The sequence below is a fragment of the Castor canadensis genome, chromosome 10, assembly GCF_047511655.1.
Source record: "Castor canadensis chromosome 10, mCasCan1.hap1v2, whole genome shotgun sequence".
NCBI classification, from domain to species: Eukaryota; Metazoa; Chordata; class Mammalia; order Rodentia; family Castoridae; genus Castor; species Castor canadensis.
Genome location: NC_133395.1, coordinates 108,398,033 through 108,424,523, shown reverse-complemented (window position 1 = coordinate 108,424,523; position 26,491 = coordinate 108,398,033). Strand labels below are relative to the sequence as shown.

Below are 26,491 nucleotides of genomic sequence, written 5' to 3'. Positions count from 1 at the left end.
CCGCCGGCTACTGCAGGCGCACGGGAGCCCGAGCCGAGCCGAGCCCGAGCCGCGCCGCCGCCGCCGCCGCCACCGCCGCTCGCCGCTCCCGGGCTCCCTCCCAGCGCGCCGGCCGGGTGGGGGGGGGGGGCGGCGGGCCGGAGAGCGAGGGCGGGCGAGGGGGCGCGCTTAGGGCTTGGCGCCGAAGATCGGACCCTCGTCGGCGAGGGTAAGTGTGGGCGCTGGCGAATGCGCTTGGGGGTGCGCCGCGCGCTTCTCCACGCCCGCCACCCCTGCCCCTCACCTCTTTGGGGGCCCCCAACCACGCGCACCCCTCCTCTTGCCGCCCGCGGCTTCCTCTTGTTGTTCGTTGTTTGGCTTGGCTGGGGGTTGGGGGGGTGGCAGAGAGGGGGAGACCAGTGTGTGTGCGCCAGCGGAGGAGGAAGTCAGGTGAGAGGCCCAGAAGCACCCACACACACACACCCTAGCCTGCGTGGGGTGTGTCGCTCCCCACTAGGGGCATACGGGCCAAAAAATTTTTTTTTTTTTTTTTTTTTTTTTTGCTTATCAATGTTCTGTCGAGATGATCCTTCCTAGAGGGCCTCCTTCTCCTCTCTTTGCTCTGCTCTCTCTTCATCCCATCCTGGTTCCTCCCTGCCCCATCCAGGAGCTCTGCACCCCAAAAGAGGAGCACGTGGAGGAAGGAGGACCAAGGGGTCTCTTTTGGAGACCCCACGCTCTGCCCCTGCCCATTTGTATCAATATTTATCCTCAGGTCATCATCTGTACTTCTTTGCTATCCACTGGAACAAGATGCCTACGCCGAGCTCCAATGTAACCCCCTCCCCCCCCCCCACACACCCAGCCAAAGCTGGGGCAAAGAGGGCGAGAAATGCGGATTTAATTAACTGAGGACTCAGAGCCAAGGACACCTTCCCAAATGGGAAAGTCCAAAGACCTCTGAAAGATCGGGATGGCTGGAGGCTCCAGGACCCCCAGGCTAAGGAGAAACTGGAACTGGATCAACTTTAACCCATTCCCCTTGTTACTTTCCCTCTACACCCTACCCCCACCCCCACCCCCAACAAACACGCACACCAGCTCTCAGGAAGTTAACAGGTCTTTTGTTTCGTGTGGTGTTGCCTTTGGGAAATTTGCATTGAGTATGACAACAGAAAATTACTACTGTTTACTCAAAGTTAAAGGATTGCAAAAAGAGAAAACATAGTTTTTACTTTTTCTCTTTGTCCGTGTGTTAGACAAAAAGTGGAGTTGTTACATTCATGGTATGAATTGCAAAACGTCAGTTTGTAACAATAAAGACTGTAGGTTTATTTTTAGAAGCTGCACTTTCTTGAGTTCTTTCACACAAGGCTTGCTCTCTCATTAAGTCCCCATAAATAATTGTATTTAGAGAGAAGGAAAGGAGGGTAACAGGAGAGAGAATGGTAAGATTTCCATCGTGCCAGCGCAGAGTACTGTTTGCAGGGAAGTTCCTGGAAAGTGGCTGTGGGCTGAGAATTCAGTTTTTCCTAAAAGCTCTGTTAGGTCCTCTTCTGTCAGATGCCTATGAAATAAATCACGCTGGGAAAATCCTGATATCCATGCAGCCTTATTTTATCTTTTTCACAGTGGTTGATTCGAATTTCAAGCCCTGGTAACAAACAATATCAATTTGTGCTGTAATTCTGTGGGGTTTTTCTAAATAAAGGAGAATAGCCTGTGCATTCTTGCTCCTTTCTGATCTCTCCCTCCCACCTTTTCTGCCCATGGGTAGGATATTGAATTCACTGGAAAGTATCCATCTTTTTCTGTTGTTTATCATTTTATGCAAGAGAAAACAATTCCAAGGATGTACGAATATTAAAAAAATTATGAGTTGGTGTTCTTTTATTGTACTAGTCCACCTCAACCTTTTAAGACACAGTGCCCGCCTCAACTTCTAGTTCTATAAAGCAAAGCAAAAAAAATTAAATGTTTGCAATGGGCAAACAGAACTTTTTCTTCCCGGACTACTTTCTTGCCCCCACAGATCCCAAGAGACAACAAATTCTCCTGTCTTGATTTATCAAAATGCTGAATTGCCTAACCAAGCAATACCAGCATCTCCATCTGAGAAAGACGTCAGGTTTGAAATGGAAAAATACATTCTCAGTTTTTAATTACTGCTTATTAGTAATATCTCATAGCAAGCAGCTGATTCTCCAATTCTAAATGCCTGAAATAAGCTTAACAGAAATTTGAAATTCAAAAAAGGATTTTTTCTTCCTTACACATTTATATACTTATCTACTTCCTCAAATTATCAGCTAAGCCCCCATAATTTAAGGTATGATATACTCCCCTGAGTTAAACCAAGAGGAAAATTGGTCCCAACCTTTTGAATTTGCTTCCTTCCCTCCATCCAAAAAAAAAAAGGTCATACAGAGAACTCCTAGGCTCTATTAGAATGTAGGCTTAGGTAATTCTGGGTGCAATGCATTAAATAACATAGCTTGATAACTCTATGTAAGCCTATCTCCTGATACACAGTAGGAATTCATTAAATGCTTAACTCAGTTAAGATATTAGTAAAACGTTGTAATCAGTCACAAATTTGATAGTACAAGGATAAAGCCTTTTTTTTTTTGAAGAAAAGGGCATCTTACTTGAAAATTATTAGCTTAATTGCTATGGTCTGAATGTTAGTGTCCCATCAAATTCCTACGTTGGAACCCAGTACTTTGTGTGAACCCTCATGAATGAGGCTAGCACTCTTACAAAAGAGGCTTGAGCTAGCTGCCTTTCTCTTTCTGCTACATTGAGGGCACAGCTACAAGGTGCCATCAGTGAACCAGAGAACAACCTTTCACTGGATTCTGAATCTAGTGGCACCTGGATCTTGGCCTTCTTAGCCTCTAGAACTGTGACGAATGGATTTCTGATGCTTATCAATCACCTGGTGTAAGGTATTTTATGATAACAGCCAGAATAGACTAACATATTTGTGCTACTAGATTTTTAAACAAATTTAAATGTAATTTAACTGGTCAAAAAACAAATTTATATGAAACATACTAAATGGTCAGTAACAGCAGCTTGTATCAAAACCTACACTGAGCAGGGCATGGTGATACATACTTGTATTCTCAGCTACTCAGGAGGCAGAGATTGGGAGGGGTACAGTTCAAGGTCAGCCCAGCAAAACCTCCATCTTAACAAATAAACCAGACATGGTGGTACATTTCTGTTATCCCACCTATGCAGGAGGTATAGATAGGATGGAGGTCTGAGGCCAAACCCCTGGCAAAAGCATGAAAACCTGTTGGCAAATAACTATAGTAAAAAGAAAAAAGGGCTGAGGGCACAGCTTAAGTGGTAGAGCACCTGCCTATTAAGTGCAAGGCTAGAGGAGGGTGGAGGTCTGAGGCCAGCCCCTGGCAAAAGCTGTTTATGGAATCGTCACATCATCACAAAATAGTGCAGCCTACCTCATGCCCAAGAGTGGGGCACTGTGGTACTCAACTCTAAGGACTGTCACACTGGTAGTAATCCTTGTCTTATGACAGCCTGCCAACTACACCATCCCATCCTGCCTCTTGTGGCTCAAGTCTTCCATTCTCCAGGGTAAACATTGTCAGAAATATTGTCACACTCATAGAGACATGACACAACTGCTTTCACCATCTACTCTTTCTTTGAATTCAGAACTGCAACTCCCATTCCCCACTAAGGTATGGCGCTATCAATTTGACATCAGTCTTATATTTATTAATATTATGTACATTATTAATATTATGCACATTTTCTTTTCTCAAGACTTGTTTTCCTGGCAAGGGTACAATGAACAGGAACTTTTAACAACTGTTATCTGAAGATGTCATGATCATTATCAAAATTTGAGACTTGATCTTGAGTAGTTACTTCCCTTATTGTAAATATCATAATGCTTGACATGCTCTTGTGACACAAAATTCTCATCAAAGTATTTGCTCATTAATTCATTTATTCTACTTTTTGTTCATTCAGTAAGTATTCCTTGAGTATAGAAGGTACCAGGCTCTCTATTTAAGGACCAGGATATGGATATGATTAGGAGTGCTTCTCTTCAAGAAACACATTTTCCGATTGGGCAGACAGACATAAAAAGTTATTACAATGCTAATAGAGGCACAATGTGTTATGGGAACACTTAGGAAGAAGCACATAGCAAGCTGGCAGGATTTAGGAAAGTCCCATAGAGGAATTGACACTTGAACTAAGTCTTGAGAATACATGAAATTCCTCAAGGCAGAAAGATGGAGGGAGAATATTCCAAGCTTGTTTAGGAAACTGTAAGGAATTCAGCAAGTCTGGAACCAAGCAGCTCCAGATTGTGAAGGCCTTGCAGACAGTCTGGACTTTGATCACTCCATACACCAGGGATTGCAAATTCTTGTGCTCACCTGGGGCCAAGCATAGATATAAGAGAGCAAAGCAGACCAATTTAAGATCACCAACAGTGGTGGGCACTATAGTAGTCTGACAAATATATTCTGTCAAAATGGGGAAGTAAACGCCAACATACAAGATGTCAGATTTTCCAATTTCTAAAAGAAGCTAAAAGGGCTGACGGAGTGACTGAAGTGGTAGAGTGCCTGCCTAGCAAGCATGAGGTCTTGAGTTCAAACCCCAGTACCACAAGGAAGTTTGAAAGGAAGGAAGGAGAAAAGGAGGAGGGAAGGAAAGAAGGAGAGAGAGAGGGAGGGAGGAGGGAAAGAAAGAAAGGCTAAAAAAATCACACATATGAGAAATTGAAATATTGAATAATAATAACTTACTCATGTTTTAAAGTACACTGGCAGTCCCTATGCTGATTTTGACCTATATATATGTTTTGTATAGCTTATGTATGTATGTTTCTAATAAAGAAGAAATATATTTTACCTCTGATGACCCATAAGCATGTGCGTTACACTATCTTAAAGATATTTGATATTTTAAAAATTTTTTTGAGCTCACTTAATTGTATGTTCTTCTGACCCCTCTTTTGCTTTGAAACCATATTTGCCTGTCATTCAACAGCAGTCAGAAGATGCCAGAATACCCCCCAACACTTTTATAAACTTTAGAATGTCAGAAACACTTAAGTGTCCTTTCATAAGGCATACGAAGTTTCTTGTAGATTTGGTCCCGTGGGTACATCCATATTCTTTAAAGCCATTCAATTCACCAGACAACCAGGTCTTTAAATTCTTAACAAGTTGGCTCCACAGGTCATAATTTTTTATTTAACTTTCTTGACTTTTATTGTATAATTTATGTATAATAAAAATCACCCATTTTATATGTTCCAGGAGTTTTAAATACAAAGGGGCAACATGAGCAAATTATATTTTAAGTGAACCTTGAAGTAAATAAATTTTTTAGGCAAAACAGGCTTAGGTGTCCAATTGCCTGAAGTGTAAGGCTGGTTCAGTTAGTTTTTACCTCCATGGCCTTGAACAAGACATCTTTCTTTCTGCCTTAATTTCCTCATCCAGATGATAGGGATATTAACAGTACCCACCTCGAGGAATTACTGATGCAAAGTACTTCAACATGGAGTTAGTACTCAGTAAGGATCAGCAGTTGTTTCTTTTGTTATTGATGTTATGTTTGTCATTATTATTCTAATAGAAAAGAAATCCTAGGATAGAAAGAGTAAGGTAGAAGTAAGTACTTTCTGGGTGAGTTGTTAGCATGCTGGGGTACACAAACCAAATAATAATTATGACTTCTATTTCTGGAATATTTACTTTTCTCTTACAGATTTAAAAAAAATTATTTTTCTGTTTAAACAGAGTTACAGACATAAGGAATTGAGTGTAACATTTTGCAGGAATTTTTAACAAAAAACTAGTCTTTAAAGACCTTTTGGGCTGCTTGAGAATCTTCAGGAAATGGTGGGCTTTGTATTGGCCTTCTTCTACTGCCTTCTCTCTGCCACTTTGGTAGTAACGTTTGCAGATACCAGACCACAGACACCAGTAATATTTACCTTCAAATGGTAAAAGCACTTTTTATGTGCTGTGAATGCGACCAAATGTAAAATCTTTGCCATATGTAAATATTTGATTTTTAAACTAAAGATGTGTTAGCGAGAGGAAGAGAGAGGTTGGAGCATGGCCTTAGGGGCAGCAAGGCACCATGAAGAAAGCTATTCTACTTCACATTCTGCCCTTACCCACTGGCTTGTTGGTGTCCATGACATTAAAGGACTTTGTTCTTTTTAATAATAATCTTCATACACCTAGAATAAATATGTATTTTTGAAAGACCTTGAAAAAGACAGTCTTTATGAGTCTCAATTTGTTTAGCCATAAAGTGAAGAGGTAAGATGAGTAAATCTCAAACTTTAGTACATATAGGATTTAAATGGAATTCTTGTTGAAAATGCAGATTCTTTGTTCTGTGCCCAGAAATTCAGATTTGGCAGAATCAGGTAGGATCTAGTAATCAGAATGGATTTGGGATGCACAGGGTCTGAAGGGCAGAAATTCAGTTTAAGGAAGGATTTATTTTTGGTTTTGTTTCGCTTTCTATCCCTCCGCTCTTCCACTCTCCCCACATATGTGGGAAATACAGTGGAAAGACTGCTTTAGGCATAATCGGATCTTGTTGTTTCATTGATGTCACCAAGCGTTTCTTGGTTCTGTTTTCTGCTGTGCTAACTTCTGTTTTCACTTCATCCTTAGTTTGGCTTTTCCTTCAAGAAGTTCAATCTTAAGAGCTTTATTCTTAGTCTGACTTTTCCCCTAGCTTCCATTCTTCTGATATAGAAACCCCACTAGAAGGAGTTCCTCTTTCTCACTTTCTAGCTAAGGAGCTACCTCTGACTGTGACTATACCAAACCGTATCATGCATGCATACCTGCCCTCTTCACCCTGGTCAGCAGTTGTAATTCTCCAACTCAGCAGCCTTGGGGCAAATGCCTACCATTGAGTTTGGAAGTCCAGCCCCTCTACCCAAATCATGTAGGCTGGAAGTGAGGAAGGGTTTTCTAGGATAGATTAGAGGTAAAAATTTCTAGAAATAGGAAAGTGGATGCTTGTTAACTAAAACAAGCATCCATTACTATACATTTTTGAGGAATACTTAGATGGAAATGGCCCTAAATGCTATGTTAGAAAAGTATAACCAGTATTCCAAGATCTTGAGGCATTTAGCCCTTGTGGAGACCAGGCAGGGCTTGGAAAGTGCCTAAGAAGGTCCCCGCCAATACACCAGTTGCCTTGCCTGTTTATCCAGTGTTTGGGAGCTAATATTAAGCATTTTCTGAGTGTCCTGAAGGCAACTTGGATGTGGATGATCTTTGATTTGTGCTTTCCAGGCAGTGGATTTTCCAAGTCATTCTTGCTTTGAAGTCATCTCAAACATACCATAGTGTTATTGCTGTAGGATCTTCACATGATAACCTGAAAATTGATTTATGCAGTTGAAAAGACAATGGATGCTCCAGTGATGATACAAAGAGGTGAGACAAACAAGCAGGACCAGCAGTTGAATTCTGTTTTGTCTTTGTCATGGTTTTGGTTTTATTTAACCATCTTGAACAAGGGTAGTCTATTCTAATGAATACAGTCCCAGCCTGGATCTCAGCATATCTAGTTCCTATTAATGTTGGGAGCATAATGAATACGTATACATTATTTAAACAATGGAAGGGGTAAGCATGGAAGAATGTGAAACTGAGTTGACTGTTATCAGGTATGTCTTAGGTGTATTACATCTGAGTTTATAGAAAAAGTGAAGTCTGGGCAATGAATTTTTAACCCATTTTTAAGTGAAGCTACTAGGATTTTCTTAAACTCACTAATAAAATTAATAGAATAAAGTCTCCCTCTTCATTTTTGTATAAACCATTAGTTTAGTTTCAAATGGCTTTTCCCCATCTCCCTCCCTACTCCATTTTCACCTTCACCAAAGCAACCAAATGTGCCAAAGAAGGTGTTTTCAACAAATCATGTCAGAACAACTAGATATCTGGGGGTGGGATGGGAAGGACTCTTGATCCCTACTTCATACACTGCATACAAAAATTTATTTGCAGTGGATTATAGAATTAAATGTAGAAGCTAAAACCATAAAGCTTTTAGAGGAAAACTTATATCTTAGAGCTAGACAAAGATTTTTAGATAAGCCATGGAAAACAATAACCATAAAAGAAAAAAAATAGGTAAATTACATGTTAAAATTTCAAACTTATCCTTATCTAAAGGAAAGTAGGGCTAAGAATGAAGCTTAGAAATCCTTGATTAAATAGTCATTACCACCAAGAAGATTTCCTCTCATGTGCATTTCATTCAAGTTTATTTTTTTGCTGTTTTGTTTCATTTTAGGAGAAGCAAAGTTTGCGGCAGTGGGCAGCCTAGCAACAAGGGAAATGTGGTGTTCTGCACCCATATGGAGTTGGGGACAGGCTTTTACTTGGGATTTTGTTGATTGGCTGTTTCTTTTTTTGTGGGCCTCACTGATTGGTTGTTTCTTCCTCAGAGAATGGTTTGAATTTTAAGTGCCATGAGAACAGTTCCTACTCTGCTCCTCCTTTCTCATTCTGCCTGGCCATGCCTCCTTAAGGAAACCTTTTCTCCACATTCCCCCTGACAGAACTACAAAACCAATCTTGGTTTAAGTAGGGCACAAGTTTCATCTTCTTGGAATTGCTTTTAGCTAGGCAAGGACATAGAGATGTCCCTACTTACTTATTGGTTGTTTTGGCAGAGGGTTATGGAGCAGTCTGTAGGGACATTGCAAGGTCTAATTAAGAACCAGAATAAAACTGTGCAAAAGCTTGGTCCAGGGGTCTGAGGGGCACTGGACCACTAGATGGTATTAATTGAAACTCATGCTGTAGCATCATCTATAAGTTTATGGCCTGGAGACAAGAGGAAACAAACTTGGCGAGAATGTAAACAATCTAAGGTCCGATAAGGAGGAGAAGTAATAGGGAAAACCAAGGGTCCCAAGACTGGGAGGAACCAGGAAGACCAAGATAGTTCAAGATATTTTGACTTAAATGTTACAAGCTGGCTCTCTGAGTTAAGGAAAAGGGGAAAAGTACATGGGGGTTTTTTCATGCAGTCCAAAGACAAGGATGCAGGAGAGCCTGGGTGGTAGAAGACTACTGAGTTACTATAGGGAACTCAGTATTTCTCCACAACTGATCTTTTCTTTCTTCCTCATGGTAGTCAGCTCACATAGTGTGAATCATGGTTGCCAGTCATTCCTGAGCCATGTAAGTTTGGGTCAAGCTACCACAGAAAGGGCCATTTCCTGTCTTTTACAATTCTTAAAGAAGAATGTGATTGGCCCACTTACATCCAGGTCTACCTTTAATCCAATAAACTGTGACCAGAGGCAGGACAATACTTAAAGAAATATCATAGTTCCTTTTGATGTAGGGTGAAAAGGAATTGCATTCCAGTTGATGTCCATTCTATATTTCCTGTTCATTAGATATGAGACAGAGTTGATGAAAATTTTGTACTTGATCACACGTTTTCATGGCTTAGTTTTGGTGTGTTGATACACTACCTCTTTGATGATCTAACGTCATCATCTCTTTCTGAATATTCTCACATACTGACTAATATATATTAAGAGTCATAAACATTAATGGTTCATTATACAAATGGGCACATTTATTTGTAAATTATTAGTCAAGATCTATCTAAATGCAGACACATGCTTTGTTTTAGTCTGCATATACAATAAAATTAATTTCAATAACTTTAATCAACTTCAAAAACAGCAAATTCCAAGACAATTAGGTTAACTTTAAGAACTCATATTTATTGAGTTAACAGATGGTAAATTAAAAAACAATGAAGCTAATTTTTAAAATCATTCATTGAATTAAAAAAAAGCAGACTTATTTGACACAACTGTTTTTAAGCTGGTTTTTCATCCCAATAAGCATATTTTAAGATTCTAATTTGAGGGACTTCTGGAAAGACACCAAATGAGTTGCAGTTTGTGAACATTCTTCCACCGAATTACTTTTACAAAAAAGCTTTAGAACCATCTGAGAAATAATTCTACGTATCAACAATAAAAATCTAAGAAATAAGCATATTTCAGTTATTGGAAGGAATCAGGAGTCTACTTTTTCAATCCTATTTGCTCTCTGATGTGCTCTTTCTGTCTTCTGTGTTGCTGGCCCTGACATACTTTGGGAATTTTCTATTCTAGCAGAGTGGAAGCTGTTGCTGGCCACAATTGCATTTCTGCATTTTAATGGTCAAACATAAAAGGCTTCCCTCTGATGTCTTCTTGAGCCTGTACACCAGTAGTTTGAAATGTGTTGTTGCCACAAAAATCTCCTTTGGTCTTTTTTTTTTTCTCTTTTCCTGGCTAGTTGTGAGTTGCTAGAGGCCGGCTCTATGAGCTTAGAGGAAAAGGGGAAATTTTGTGGAAGCAAAATTCTGAAAGAACAGCAGGAAGTGTGTGTGGGGGGGTGCGTCCTTGTTAGGCTCACACTGGGTTGGGTCTCCTTGCAATATCTGAACTTAGAGCAATAAACATTCCTAATGCATGAAGAGCACCCCAGAAACTATGGTTGCTTCTATAGGAGAGTCTAGTCACTCCTACTCCCTGAGGTTTTATAGATGGAATTAAAGATACCATTGGTACATTAACAGAAGGATTTACATTGTACTGGCTGTTATAAATTTTCATATGATGGCTTATTTAGACCTAAAACTACTCGTGTGGAAAGGAAGTTGTTCCATAAAACAATTTTGAAATAGGTTTGCTTAAATGGCTGGTTGCTCACCTACTATTACAGTCTTTCCTTTACAGTGGACAACTAAAAATTGTGATGTAATTTATTTTACATCACAGAAATTTATTTTGCATTCTAGAGGCTCCTTGTGTAAGATTTGCTGTTACTTTACCTTTTATCACATTATTTAATCAATAATGTTTAAGACTGTAATTCACTAGTTTTGATAAACAAAAATTGTTATAATTTGAGTTAAAATCATCCCGAGAGCTGGCAGAGTGGCTCAAGTGGTAAGAACGCCTGCTTAGAAAGCATGAGATTCTGAGTTCAAACCCCAGTGCCACCAAAAAACAAAATACCAGATATTTTAAAAAGACAATATTAAGACTTCTATTGTAAGAAAAACTTTATTATTATGCACTTGAAACTTTAGCCCCAAGCCCTTTCCCCTGTGAAATAATTGTGGGGTTTTTTTTTTTTTGTTTGTTTTTTGTTTTTATTTGGTGGGACTGGGATTTGAACTTAGGGCTTTGCACTTGAGCCACACTTCCAGTCTATTTTGCTTTGGTTATTTTGGATATAGGGTCTTGCAAACTATTTTCCCGGGCTAGCTTTGAACGGCAGTCTTTCAGATCTCAGCCTCCCAAGTAGCTAGGATTACAGGTGTGAGTCTCCATTGTTTTTATAATAACCTTTTAATAAAATGAGCCTTCTTAGCAATATGGTTATAACAGTATAACAGGAGAAACTATATTGTTTTTAATTAAACAAGAGCAGGATAAAAATCATAATAGGTCATGACTAAATGAAAAAATACACTAGGTCAAATTTCTGTTTTGTACAAATCAAAATCAGAGATGCAGAAGCAAATCTTCATGACTAGTGTAAACATTTGAGGAAATAAAGAGTTAAAAGGACAAAAATGGAACCTGGCTAGACACATGTGGGTATTCTGACTTAGAATACAAGCTCATTCAGGGCAAATAAACATCTGTTACCAAAACTCGATAGCAAGAGAGGGGGCTTAGTACCCAGTATAGATGATTATTATTAAATAAATGTTTCTTGAAATTATGAATAAAATAACTGGTACTCCTTTAAAAACAGATGGGTCAAAAGGAAAAGTCAAAGTTATAACAGAAAGAAAAGTTTCCATATAAAAAAACTGCACTAACACTAAGATTTCTTTAGAACAAAATGAAAGAACAGAATAGAATAGAAATAAATGCCTATCAAAGGCTAGCTAGTACATTTTAGAACTTCTAGGTCAAAGAAAATTACTGCGGGTGTATATGGGGGAAAAACACTTTTGTAGATTAACCTCATATTTTTTATGAAGAACAAGAACTTTTTAAAGACAGGTAAATTTGTGTATCATTTTAAGAGAAACTGATATGATTCTGTGTATTTTATACTTAATTATTAGTTTCTTTGTAATATCAACAGAATATTTGAAAGTCTTCAGTGGGCATGGTGGCCCATCACGTAATCCCAGCGACTTGAGAGGTGGTGATCAGAAGGATCACAGTTGAAAACCAGCCCAGGCAAAAAGTTAGCAAGACTCAAGTAACAAGCTGGGTGTTGTGTGAATTTTATAATCCCAGCTACAGAGCAGCATAGGTAGGAGGCTTATGCTCTGAGGCAGACGGGCAAAAACCAAGACACCCTGTTAGAAAAATAACTAAAGCCAAAAAAACACGAAGAAAAGCTAGGGATGTAGCTCAAGTAGTAGAGCACCTTAACTCAAAATAGCATTACCATAAATAGTAGTAGTAATAATAATCTTTCAAGTATCTGAAGCTGTAATAACCAAGAGTCTTTTCTGCAAAAATTACAGTGATATTGTCCAGATCATTGATGGGGAAGACAGTATAAAAAGTCAAGAATGGGAAGTTTCAGTATTAGTGCTAAACATTGATGGTAAAGACCAAGTAATAAATGAATAAAGTATAGGGAAATCAAAATGGATTAAGAATTTAAGACTTATGGTGAGATCTTTTTACTAAGGAAGCATTGTATTCAACATAATTTTGAAAAGGAGGTTTTAACATTTTTAACAGAGTCTGTAAAGGTAGAAAGAGGAGCTGAAGAAACGAAAGACTTCAAATGGTTGCTGCATTTTGAACTCATTAGATAAGAATGCTAGGATAGACTAGGACAATTTAAAGTAGGCAGGAGTGGAATTGGAAACAAGATGCTTATTTCCTTAATAATTATAAAAGTTAAAAAAGTAAACAAAGCACACTCCATGCGAAAGACAAAATAAAAAGGAAACGATGGGGGCTACTGAAAAGAAGAAAGTGTAAAATCAGTCCAATCAAGCTTAAAAATTATGACAAGTATAAATGGCTTAAATTTTCCTACTCAAATGGAAAGATGCTTAGATTAAATTAAAATGAAAGTCTAATGCTTAAAAAAGTCACACTTAAAGAAAAATGACACAAAAATATTTTTTAATGGCAAGGACTTTTTCCAGCCTCACATTCAAAGCAGATTCAGCAATATGATTATCAAAAAAAGTAGATTATTTTTAGCAAAAAAACAGTGAACAAGACAAAAGGGACTATTTTTAATTATTAACAGTGTAATATGAATGAAGACATAATGGTATTAGAAGATTATGCAACAAGTAATTTGAAGCAAAAATAATTTATACATTCCATTTTTTTTTTTTTGGTATACTAGAGCTCACTACAGCAAAAATAGTATGTATCCAAGTCAGTACAAAAGTTTACAAATCTGTAATGAAATATTTAATAGTAGAAGGTGAAAGAAGAAAATGAAGTAAATTATTAATAGCTTTTAAAAGTATTAGATAAAATTTAATTCCTGTTTCTGATAAAACAGGAAAAATAAAAAATTTCCTCAGTAAGATAATATTTTATACTAATTATCAACAGTAAAATTAATATAAAAATTCTACAAATATAAATTTAAAATGGGTAAAGGTACTATAATGGTTTTATCAGAATAGTGTTACTTAGTTGTATTTTAAAGCCTAATCAATGGTAACAAAAATAGACCAAAGAAAGAAGAGCTACAGAGTGAAAAAAGATGCAGTTTACCATTATGTACTGAAAAAATGTACAGTTTGAAAACCCAAAGTAATCAATGAAAACATAAATAAGCTTAATGAATTCAGAGAGCATTAGAAGACATGTGTATTAGCATGTATCAGGTGTTCCTACGTGGCAGTGATCACTAACTCATACACCTTTTAACAGACTCATTTCACAAAACCAACTAAATGCATAAAGTTATATGACTAATTTTAATTAGAAATAGGAGACCTGTCTAAACAAAACTTTGACAGCTATACTAATCTTTAATTAAAAGACTGGTTTCAAGTTTCAAAGATAACATTTTTATATTCTTAAACCTTTCCAAATTGTAGATTTAATGAAAATCCAATAACAATCTTTCACTTTTTTTATATTTTTAGGAAATGTTGAGGAACTTTATTTTAGAATTCATCCAAAAAGAAAATAGGCAAGAATAGCAAAACTGAGTTTTGTGAAAGAATAATATTAACATTTCCTATAAAGTTGTGATAATTAAAACCATATAATACCAGCACTAAAACAGATCAATGAGGCAAACTATATGGTCAAAATAAATTCATATAAGAAACAAATATTTGATAATGGTAAGAGCATAAATCATTGGAGAAGGACTGATTAATTTGCAAAAAATAAATTTTTGCACTCATCATATACATGTAATAACCAAAACTCAAACCTTAGGAAATCTAAAGGAGCTATTTTTATAGGCTTAGAATGTTGTAATAAATTGCAAAGTGAGAAATAAAATACATTTGATTATACTTTTTCAAAACAATTAAACATGGCAACAGTAGCCTACATACACTGATTTGAACCTAATAGGAAAGGTTAATATGATTATTTCACAGGAATTCATACAGACTGATAGTAATACACAAACAGTGTGTGACTTAGAATAGAATCACAGTTGGGCACTGGAGGCTCATACCTTTCATCCTACCTATTTGAGAAGCAGAGATCAGGAGGATTGCATTTCGAAGCCAGCCTGTGCAAATAGTTCACAAGACCTTATCTTAAAAATACGCAACACAAAAAAGGGCTGGCAGAGTGGTTCAAGTGGAGGAGCACCTGCTTGGCAACTGTGAAGCCCTGAGTTCAAACTCCAGTACCAACAAAAAATAAAATCATATTTAATGAACCCCTAAGCTAAGAAGAATCACATTTTACAAAAGATGAAATATAATACATTTGCAAACATAGGACGACATCTACCTTAATAATAATCAAATGAAAATACACTAAAACAAAAGTAAGTTGTATTTAAGTTAAATTAATTCTTTTTAAATTAATGCCAGGGACTTACACTCCCAGGGATTATATTTAGATCAAAATGGATGAAATCCTAGCAAGCATTTGTTTAAAGGCAGTGGAGAGCCTTAAGCTGGAGAGTGCAAGAGACTAAGAACCCAGAGAGGAGGGAATCCAAGAGTAACCTCACTTACCTGACCAACTATCAAAGCTAAAGTGAAGCGTTATTTGATGAAGACTTGATCTCTCAGAAGCTCAAAACAGCTCCACAATTTTCCATACAGTGTCTGGCATTCATTCTCTGGAAACACTTTAGCAACACAAATTAATTATTTGAACAACAACAAAAAAAAGGTTTGTCTTTGACCCAATAATCTTATCTCTGAGACTATATCCTAAGAAAGTTATTTTAGAAAATGTGTGCTGTGTCATGTGTGAGGATAATCACTACTTATGACTATCTGCAGATATTATTTTAAGTGCTCTTTTCCATGAAGAACCCTCACAACAACTCCAGCTGGTAGTTGCTATCACTATGCACATTTGACAGGTGAGGAAACTGAAACATTGAGAGGTCAAGCAACTTGTGCAAGATTACTTAACTCATAAGAAAAGGAGCCAGGATTTGAACTTGGCTCATATGCACTTTGACTTGCTCTAAGCTTTTGGAAGCAACCTAAATGCTAACTACTTCAGAATGACTCAGTAGATACAGTATACCCTGACCATGTGATACTTTGCAGGTATTAAAAAGTGGACATTCTAAACACTGAGCAGCATGCAAATAGTTCTGATATAATTTGAAAAGAGAAAGATCAAAATCACAGAACTACCACAAATTTAAAAATAAGCATTGGTTAGGAATGAAGTTCCGTGGTGGAGAGCTTGCCTAGCATGGGCCAGCACCACACACACACAGGCATAAAAATATGATTGAAAGCAAATATTTCAAAAGGCTGACCACAATTATTATGAGTCTAGTAGCACCATAGTCCCAATTTTTATTTTCTCATAGTTTTAGTAAGAAGTGTTTCTTATGTTAGAAAAATACATCATTATTTATATATGAAAAAGCAGTAGAGTACAGTGAGCACCAGCATGGGCTTAGGATCCAGACTGTGTCACCACTTATTAGGTGTGTGACCTTGGACAAGTTATTGACCTTTTGCTTATAAGTCTCTAACCTTATCCTGTGAAGCCAGGAGTATTACAGTAAGTGCCTAATGAGGTTGTGAGGAGCAAATCTACCTGAAAATGTTATTTAGAACAGCATCTGGTACTTAGAGAATGCATAAGCATAAGTCATTTTCTTCTTGTCATTTTTATTTTACAAAAAAGATTGTTTTAGAGCCCCTTGGTGACCAGGCAAGGTGACAATTCTCCCCAGCTGATTCTCAGGTGGGTGCACACATTAGCAATAAGTTTTATTTCTATATTTGGATCTTAATTTGTGCTTACTAAGAATTCCCCAATACGCAACTTTCTAGGAACCAACCTGCTATTGGTTGAGGGGTTGCTCTGAATTTTTTCTAAGAAACTGTGACAAAAATCAAATGTCTGTTTTTTTGTGTTTTTTTTCCATTTGGTGGTGGTACTGGGGTTTGAACTCAGGCCCTCATGCTTGCTAGGAAGGCACTTTACCACTTGAGCCCATTGTTGTTGTTGTTGTTTTTTTTTTTTTCAAGTAGTCTGTCTGCTGTGTCTCATTCCAAGGCATAGAAACATGAGTGGTTGAAACTGCCCACTGAAGTAGATAACGTCATCAGTACTGAATTAGAGAAAATATCGCCTTCCCTAATTTCTACCTGTCTGCAGAAACATGACTTCTCACCAACTCCCTGACCTAATGGGAGAAATAACAAAAAACTGTTTAAGGAAGAGGACATGTGTGGGCTGGGGATGCGGCTCAAATGGGAGAGACCCTGAGTTCGAACACGAGAGAGAGAGAGAGAGAGAGAGAGAGAGAGAGAGAATTAATTTCTATCCTGAAAAAAAGTAAAAATTATATTTGTCTTTAAATCTGTTAAGAAGTCAAGATTTATGGGTAGCCATCTTAATGGCTAATGAAATGGTAAGATCTTTTCATAACCCCTGCCAATGAAACTTGGAGGTGTTAACCAGATTGGGTATGGCAATATGTGTAAGAAAAAGGATGCACATTAGCATTTCATCTCTCTGGGAGAACAGTCACCTTTGATGCATCTGTTTCGTTTTCAGGATGGTGCAGGGCTCTGCTGTTTTAAGGGTTCAGCTGCATTTGTGAATGGGGGTGAGTCCATCATCGTACTAATGCTGTCTGCCACTTAACTGACTGTCTCAAGTCTATCTATTGTTGGCAAAGGCCTCTGGTTCAACCCTCTAATAATCTCAGTGCTACAGTATGGTAAATGTTTAACATGTGGCTTTAATGTCTGAGTGTTCCATTTTCCCTAAAGTTTTTATTCTTTTTAAGCTTATTCCTGGAGGCATTTCTGAGTTGATCCATAACTTTCCACGCTGTTCCAAGATTTTCCCCACAACCTTTCACACTGTTTTTCTGACAGGTATGTTCTGTCAGGACACAATTGCATTTGTTAAGACAGATTTACCCTCTCAGTCTCAGGCCAGCATTTCACAAGCCGTGATGAATGGTCACATAAAGAACCAGAAAAAAAATATGAGAATTGTGAAACTCTTTTTCCTTTCTTGAATGAGTGATTTAAAGAATTCACCCAGCAATAGTGAACCAATGACAACCACTAACAAAGTCACCAGAAGGTGATCTCAAGATTATTACAATTATTATTTCTTTCTCCTTGTGGTATAGGGTTTTGAACTCAGGACCTCACACTTGCTAGGCAGGCACTCTACCACTTGAGCCACTGCACCAGCCTTTTTTTTTTTTTTTTTTGCCAGGTGTTTTCAAGATAGGATCTGGTTAACGATTTGCTGGGGCTGGGTTCAAACTGTGATCCTCCTAATCTCTGCCTCCTGAGAAGCTAGGATTGTAGACGTGAGCCACTAGCGCCCAGCAAGATGGTTTTTTTTTTTTTTTTTTAACAGTACTGGGGTTTGAACTCAGAGCTCCACACTTACTAGGCAGGCACTCTGCCACTCGAACTACTCCTCCAGCCTATGATTACTATTACATAGGAATTGATTTCTTATGGTGGTAGGTACAATTTCTTATTACTATGTAACTAGATGTGATTCCATGTGACAGTGTTGCCATGTGAGGTTAAATGGAATTTGAGTTGGTCCCAACTCTAAAATGCTTGCAGTGTGTGAACTTGGGGGAGTTTCTGAATGGTTCTGGACTTCTGTACCTCCACTTGAAAACAGGAGCAGCAGTATTTATCTATTAGGTTATAAGGACAAGATGTCATAGTATAAAACACTTGGCACCAAACAAGCCCTTCATTAATAGCTAATTCGCCCCACCTCTATTTATGGAGATAGAAAGAGGTAACACGAGCTCTGCTTTTATTTTCAAATATATCTTTCATTGATTATCTTTGTTCGATTGTCTCACTATCTAGCCCAGGCTAGCCTGGAACTAGTGATCCTTCTGCCTCCACCCTCCAGCGCCGGAATTGCAGGAATGACTACCACACCCAGTAGCAACTTAACTGGGGGTTACCAGAGAATGTTTCCTGGAGGACATCTGGTTTGGGCTTCAAAGATGAAGTACAGTTTGGGGCAGCAAAAGGAGGGGAATACAGTGGAAGCAAAGCTGAAGTAGGCTGATTCCGGGAGAAGCACTGACCTGGGTCTAGAAGGATGGGGTGACATTATCCAGGATGACCTGCTTCTCCTCCCTTGCCTTATGTCTCTTCACTTGTGCGAGGTGTAAAATAATTGCTACGTGGTCTGTTTTTCAGGACTCTGGAAAAGATCAATTGGGGCCTTGCCTGTGGAAGTTCTTTGGAAGCTATGAAACACTCTGTACAAGAAAAAGGTGAAATTTTTTTTTTCTTTTCCTCCTTCACCATAAATCCCATGATAGCATTCGACAGAACCATTGATTTTGGTCGTTAAAAAACGTTTGGCAGGGATGGTGGAGTGGTGCAAGTGGTAGAGCTCCTGCCTAGGAAGTGTGAGGCCCTGAGTTCAAACTCCAGTACCACCAAAAGAAAAAAAAATGTTTGACAGCTGGCTGCTAGTTGCTAATGCCTGTAATCCTTGCTACCCAGAAGACAGAGATCAGGACGATCAAGGTTCAAGGCCAGCTCCAAGCAAATAATTTGTGAGACCCTAACTTGAAAATACCCAACACAATGTAAGAGCAGGCAGAATGGTTCAAGTGGTAGAGTGCCTGACTAGCAAGTTCAAAACCCTGAGTTTGAACAACCTCAGTATCATGAAAATACACAAGTAAATGAAATAAATAATGAGTCATTGAATGAATGAATCCATGAGCAAGTGAATAAATTAATGAAACAAAACAAAGGCATGGAATAGGAAAACACTCAGTAAGAACAGCAGCAAGAGAGGTCTCTTGGAAACATGAACTAAATCTGGAAGTCAGGAGCACGAATGTGGCTGGTGGGAAGGGTCCCCAGGGCCAGTGGCTCCCACAGTGTGGTCTGTAGACCAGTGGCATCAGTATCACCTGTGAACTTGTTAGAAATACAGATGTCCCTCCTCTCCCCCAACCATCCAAACCTACTGAATCCTGTACCTCAGGGTGGGGCCCAGCAATCTGTGTTTTCAACAAGCTCTCTGGGCATAGTAAAGGTTTGAGAACCATGACTTTGTACTCAGGTGGGGAGTTTAGAAATTATTATGCTGTAAATTCCATGCTAATGAGGATTTCAGTTATGAATGGACATAATCAGTCATGTTTCTAGGATGTCCAGGCAGGAGGTTGTGCCTACAAGACTGAAAGGACAATTGGAAATATTAAAAAACACACTATTGCCAACCCTGCAGTTGAAAAAATTTTTTTTTGTAATTCCAGATAATCACCCAAGAGGCAAAGCAGATCAGGCATGGCCCCCAGTGACATTAGGCAAACCCACTTGTTCTGCAGAGACCAGGCAGGATGAGTGGAAGTGGAAGTGGGAGTATGAGAGCCAATTGTTAAATATGTAATCTTTCTGCTGAGAAAGGAGTAGGTAGGCCTCTTAGTTTTCATCAACTGTGGGAGAACATTGAATAGACTCTTCCAAAGCAACTCAGTACACTGGACCACGACACTGGCTGCAAACACAGCTGTGTCTTCATGTCTGGTGGATACACATTTCCCAAGGGGAGAACATTTCCTGGGAGAGGAATGAAGAGCCTTAAGGGAACCATTTTTCCTATAGACAAAAGAGATGAGATACAAAGGCACAATCATTGAGTTGGGGACTAAGTGGGCAGGACATATGGAGAGCAGGATATGAGCTGTTCAGATTGTTAGGATAACCAATCCAGACTGGTAGGATGACAGGCATCCTGCTTAGCCCCAACTAAAAGGTATCCTCTGACCCAGGATTTGCAGGACAGACAGACTCTACCAACCAGAGCAATTGCTCACCCTATGACTGCCCTCTTACCTGCACTTAAGACCTAAGGAGAAGACGTGATGAAGGTAGAAAAATCATTGCTTTCAACTTTGCTTCTTAAAGTATTGTTCACTAACTAGCAACATAGGCTTTACCTAGGAGCCAGTTAGAACTGCAGATTCTCAACCAGGAGTGATGGTGCATTCCTGAAATCCCAGCACTTGAGAGGCTGAGGAAGGAGGATCACAAGTTCAAGACTAGCCTGGGATATATAGTGAGTTCCAAACCAGCCTGGGGTACCTAGGGAGACTATGTCTCAAGAAAAAGAAACAAAACAAAAACCAGGAAAAGGAAGACATGCAGGTCCTTAGGCTCTGTCCTAGACCTGCTGAATCTAAATCTGTATGTTCACAAGAACTGTGATGAATGTGTGCATATTAGAGTTTGAGAAGCTCACTGGAGCCCTGGGTACCATCCATCCCCCAGTAAGATAACATAGCACAGCTGAAAAGCAGAGAGTTTCTTCTTGGCTGTAATGTGGTTAATATCCAGGACAATCAGATTCAAAGTCAAAACCAGCTCAACTTTACCTGAAAAGGAGCAGAAGCACCGGAAAGATATGTGCCAGGAGTGGAGTGGGGGTGGAATAGGGGGTGGTGGAGAGTAGCCCAGGCAGAGGGCATCTAACACAAATTAGCCAAGAGGGGACTTCCTGAACTATTTTAAGAATAGTAGCAGGGAATGGAAGGTCTACTCTTCTGCTAACTACCTACACCCTATGTCTACCACTTACTTCTAGGACAATATGGGTTATGCTATAGAAAGCTGTAGAGAAAATAAATAAAATAAAAGCATTCAAGTCTACCATCTTGGACTTGCTCACTTGCATATCATTCAAGTATGCAAAAAAAGTTTTAGTTTTCTTTCTTTTTCTCTACCTGGTTGATTCACAGGCCCTAGTTTGTCAGTCTAGCTGGGATAATTCACACTTAGTAGAGTTTCATTCTCTCCAGCTTGATTATAATTCTCACAGTTTAAACCAGTTTTTAAAATTCAAACACGCAACAGAGTTACTAGGAGGGCTTGTTAAAATACAGATTGCTGGAACTATCCCCAGGGTTTCTGATTCAGGATATCTGGGGTGGAGCCCTTGGAGCCATTTCTAACAACTTCCCAGGGAATGCTGGGAGTTTGGGTCCACTGACCACACTTGGAGAATCTCTGACTCCAACTCTTCAGAGTTAAATTCCCACCCAAAGGTGGTGGCTTAAAGTTTTTTAGATTAATAGTTCTCAAATTGATTCATCTTTCCAACTGATTGTGGACCAAATACATAGTTCCGTGTCACATGACTAGTATTCAGTGTGTGCCACAAGCACTTCACCGTGCCAGTTCAACACACCCAAACTGGTCTATATCCTGTCCAACAAGTCGAGTCTACTGATCAAAAACTAGGACGTCATAGCAACATCAATTCACACAAACTCTTCACCTGTGCTTATCTCACCTGAGGTCAATAACAGTCTGTGGGCTGGCACTGGTTCTTGGACCACACTTTGTATATTATTGTGGTGGCAAGGGAAAATGCATAGTCTTTCTCATATTCTCTGCCTCTCTTCTCATTCTCAATATAGCATATGGGCATGTGAGGGGGGTCTTGTATCCTTGTGGCAAGAGGCTGGGTTCATCTTTCTGGAATCAGGACCACTGGCATGTGATTAAGTCCCACTGATCTTTTGGGATATGTTGTGCCCTGGTCCTTGCAGAAATGCCATAGTCCTGAACATTTCCCCTGCTATCTAAGGGGTCCCGTGCCTCTTTTGCCCACACCTCTGCCATTCTACCTGCACTGTCAGATAGGCCATGATGAGACGGGAATGTTTTCTAAGCCCTATCTGCCTCTGTGCCATTGTTTCTGAGCCTCATGGGATATGGTGCTGAGCCCAACAAATAGAGTTTTCTGGAAGTTGAGGAGTGCTGAAGGTGATGCACACCTTAGCTAATTTTCAGATTTTTTTTTCCAGGAAGCTATTAAAAACAGATATTATTAAAAATCTTTAAAGTATGAACTTAACCTTCACACCAGTTATATCGAAACCAAAAATAACTAATACTCAAAAAATCACTTCCTATTTACTGTTAAACATTTTATTACTGTGCATATGGTGGAAATACTCTGTCTGGGGTGTACTACCCCCACAGCTCTTCTGACTGTGTTCAATGACATCATTTTCACAGCTTGAAATGAGCCAGGGTAGAAGAGTTTTTGCAACATGGAAACTGGTAAACATTGCAAATCAGGACTCCACCCGCCCTCACCTCCACCACCACCCCAGAGCCAGGTGTTGAGCTTTAAGGGCACACCCCTGCCTAGGGCCTGCATCTGGGGAAGTAAGCCTCTAACCCAATGACCTCCCATCGCTCTGTACCTGTCCAGATGTTATAAAGCTGCCCTTCCCAAGGGTTGACCCCAGAAATTCTTATGTAGAGAAGACAGTGAAAACTAAAACTAGTAACTTCTTAGCTGTGTGCCCTACTTCTGTCTCTCTCCCTACCATCTCTGGGGACCAGAAGGAGCAAATTTCTGGCCTTCTGTTTCTGCCACAGTTTATCCTTATACATTAAGAATAAACATACATGGCCTAACATCACCTCTCTGGTTTTCTTCCCCAAAGTCTATAAAAAATTGTTTAATTAAACAAACTCAAGTTGAGGGATATTCTAAAAATACATGACCAATTCTCTTCAAAACTGTCAAGATCATGAAAGATAAGGAAGGACCAAGAAATGATCGCAGCTTGGAGATTAATGCACTAAATTCAATATGGCATTGTGAGTTGGACCAAAAGAAAAGGACATTAGTAGAAATCAGCATAAAATCTAGTGCTGGTTAATGTTAATTCCTTACTTTTGATCGTTGTATCATGGTTATGTAAGATATACACATAAGGTAGAGCACTGTGCAGGGTACACAGAAGTACTCTGTGCTATCTTTGCAACTTTTCTGTAAATATAAAATGATTTCAAGTAAAACTAATGAAGGAAAAAAATTCATGACCTCAGTGGAGGGAATGTCTTCTTTATTCTGTGGAAAAGATAATGGGCTTTGCATTCACCTGCTTCATGATATAAGAAGGGGAAAGACAGGGATGATGGAAGTATTTTTTTCTCTTAATAAACCTTGGCATTTTATTTATTTATTTATTTATTTTGAGACAGGGCCTTCCTAGCCCCAGACTGCCCTGGAACTTGCTATCCTGCCTCAGCCTCCCTCGTGCTGGGATCACAGGCATGCACCACTACATCCTACTAAGTTTTTTGTCTTTTTACAGAATAAACATTTTATCTGGGATGTTGAAGGATGAACTTGAACTCTTTCCCTTTTTCTTTAGAGTCTGCTGTAATCATCCTAATCACCTCATCCTGAAGGTGGATGTCTCCAGACAAGGAACAATGAAAGTAGAACTCACAGAAAGTAGACTGAGAAGTGAAAAGCATTGCCTCTCTTGATGTCTCTCTGGACATGGGCCATGTGCTCAGGTAGCTACATCTCTTTCTACATGGAGGAAGCAAGAAGAAAAAACTTGAGCAGGGAAGAGTGAAGATATGCAAAAACTATGCTTGTAAACTTTGGCTTGCATTTGGGTTTCGTGGGGGGAGAGGTGCATTCTTGTTCAAAGGCACGTGCAGATTCAGTAGGTTTGGGGTGATTTTCTAACAAGTTTCCAGACGATATCATGCTGATGGTTTCTGAGTGGCAATAGCACAGGACCCTTCCTGAGGTGTATCCTCTTCCCTCCATTCAGGCAGCAAAAGGAAAGAGGTATAAAAAACAGGAAATACGCACTATGTACTTCATAACAGTATAAACAAAACAAGCAAGTTAAACCAATGTCATCAGAACATGACATTGTTATTCACCCTGGGATGGAATGGGGTGAAAGACAGACTAGCCAGGCATTCACTGGATACAAGTGAAGCTGCATTTATAATTTTAAGTCCTCAACAAGTCATTGTATCTAGTCACAGCCTTTCATTAGAGGAAAAATTTACCATTTTCTATCTAGGAGGAGATAAAGCTCTCAAAATTGCTGAGTTGTACAGTGCCAATTGAATTTTATTTATTTTTTTTTGTCAGCACTGAGGTTTGAACTCAGGGCTGTATGCTTTCTAAGCAGGCAGTCTCACCACTTGAGCCACTCCACCAGTCCACACAGTGCCAGTTGACATGAATCTGTTCCGTTCTCCAGAAGTTTCTAATTATTGTAGCTTCTGGAGAAAAATATATCACTTTTTCACTGAAGAGTCTTAATCTACAAAACAAAAAAATTTCCAAAATTTAGAAAAGCAGGTAATTTGCTTGTATTATAGAAACAACTCATCAAAAAACAGACACTCTAGAATTTGGGATCTTATAATGAGAGACCAAAAGGTGTTTTTGTGTGTGTGTGTGTGTGTGTGTGTGTGTGTGTGTGTGTGTGTGTGTTACTCCCAGCATTGGAGGTTTCAAGGTGTAACATACAGTTACAGAATAACTCTTTTGGCATTTAAACAGAGAGACATTTTTCTAGAAGTCCCAATCTGGCCCCATGATCCTGAAGGCACACTGCCATCTTATATGTGATTTATTAATACTGTAATGGACTTGACCAGAGCAGACCTCAGTTTGCTGACTGTTTCTCAGTTCTCTTACTTAGGATTTCTTTAAGAAGCAACATTGCTTGTCTTGCCAAATACATATTGTCCAATTTGCAGAAAATATAAATAGAATTACAAATAATAGCATAAGATTGTGTGTAGATCCCTGCATTCTGGTGGCAGTGCCCTGTAGCAATAGCTTTTCCTTGCCATGTTACCATTGCCAAAAGGCTGCTTAGCTTTCTCAGTGTCTCTTTGGGGAATCAATAAAGTGTTTCTTTTTTTCTGAGGTGTCAACTTCCTATCTTTTAAGAATGCTTTATTAGTTTAAAGCTTTGTTCAATTTAAAGCAACCTTGTAGGTTGATTTTATTCTCCACTTTACAGATCTTTGACTAGGAGACTGGGCTACTTTTTAAACTACAACTGGAATAATTGTTTGAAAAGCTGTTTGTAAGGAGTCTCAATCTCATTCTGATTTTATCTATAGACACAGAAAAGTGGTTCTTCAAAGAGGAGAATGAAACAGAGGGAAGGGCCCCTGGAAACTGCCATTATGACCTCCCCATGACCTTAAAGGAAAGGCAAACTTTATTGGTCAGGACTGACCAATCAGAATGTTGCAAGAACAGCCAATCAAAGTGCTGCTTTCTGCACACCTAATTAGCCTAGATTGAGCAATGCCCTGGAGAAAATGGATAAAACCCTCAGATTATGTCACTTCTTGGGTACCCTCTCTTGGGGAAGCCCTCCCCCCCAGCTCTGGGATCTCTATTCTCCACTTTACACTTTTCTATCTCAATAAACTCCCTTTTTTTTACAAAAAAAAAAAAAAATGGAAAAGTGGTTATACTATTTCTTTGAAGTACTTGTGTTCATTTTGCTCTTGAAATAAATACTAAGAGTTTTAATTTATCAAATTGTTATTTTAATGTTTTGCAAAAAATAAGTCTGATATGTGAATTAGCAATGAAAATTATGTCTCAAGTAGGAACAAATAATTTGTGTAAACAAATTGGAATTTAACTAATATATTGACATATTTATATTTCTTTTTTTCATTTGTTATTGTTATTTAAAATGTAAATATTTTGTTTGAATTCTCTGTATAAAGCTGAGTGTTCAGATCAGTACAAATATAAATAAATAACTAATAATCACATTTCTACTGGGAAGCATTATTTCTTTTTTTAGTATTTTATGTTTATTTTTAGTTGCCCATTATTTCTCAACTTTTCTGGTGGTTCTGGTGTTTGAACTCAGGGCCTTGTGCAGGCACTCTACCACTTAGCCACTATTTCTTATTTTAAATGTAGCAATGACCCTCAATCATGAGTTTATGTCCATGCAAGTATTGCCTAATCCTGATTGTT

General features: G+C 38.7%; 1 protein-coding gene and 1 long non-coding RNA gene across 2 annotated transcripts in view; one reads left to right on the top strand and one right to left on the bottom strand.

Moving 5' to 3' along the window:
- Positions 1-393, bottom strand: part of Satb1 (SATB homeobox 1) — a 96,659-nt gene extending 96,266 nt beyond the window's left edge. The window contains exon 1 of the mRNA XM_074043839.1: positions 284-393. The gene's annotated coding sequence lies outside the window, so the exon portion shown is untranslated. The remainder of the gene's footprint in view (positions 1-283) is intronic.
- On the top strand, positions 128-26,165 carry LOC109701225 (uncharacterized). Its single transcript, XR_002213801.2, has 3 exons — positions 128-208; positions 18,874-18,950; positions 23,874-26,165. It is a non-coding gene; the product is annotated as an uncharacterized lncRNA (long non-coding RNA).
- The last annotated feature ends 326 nt before the right edge of the window (positions 26,166-26,491 follow it).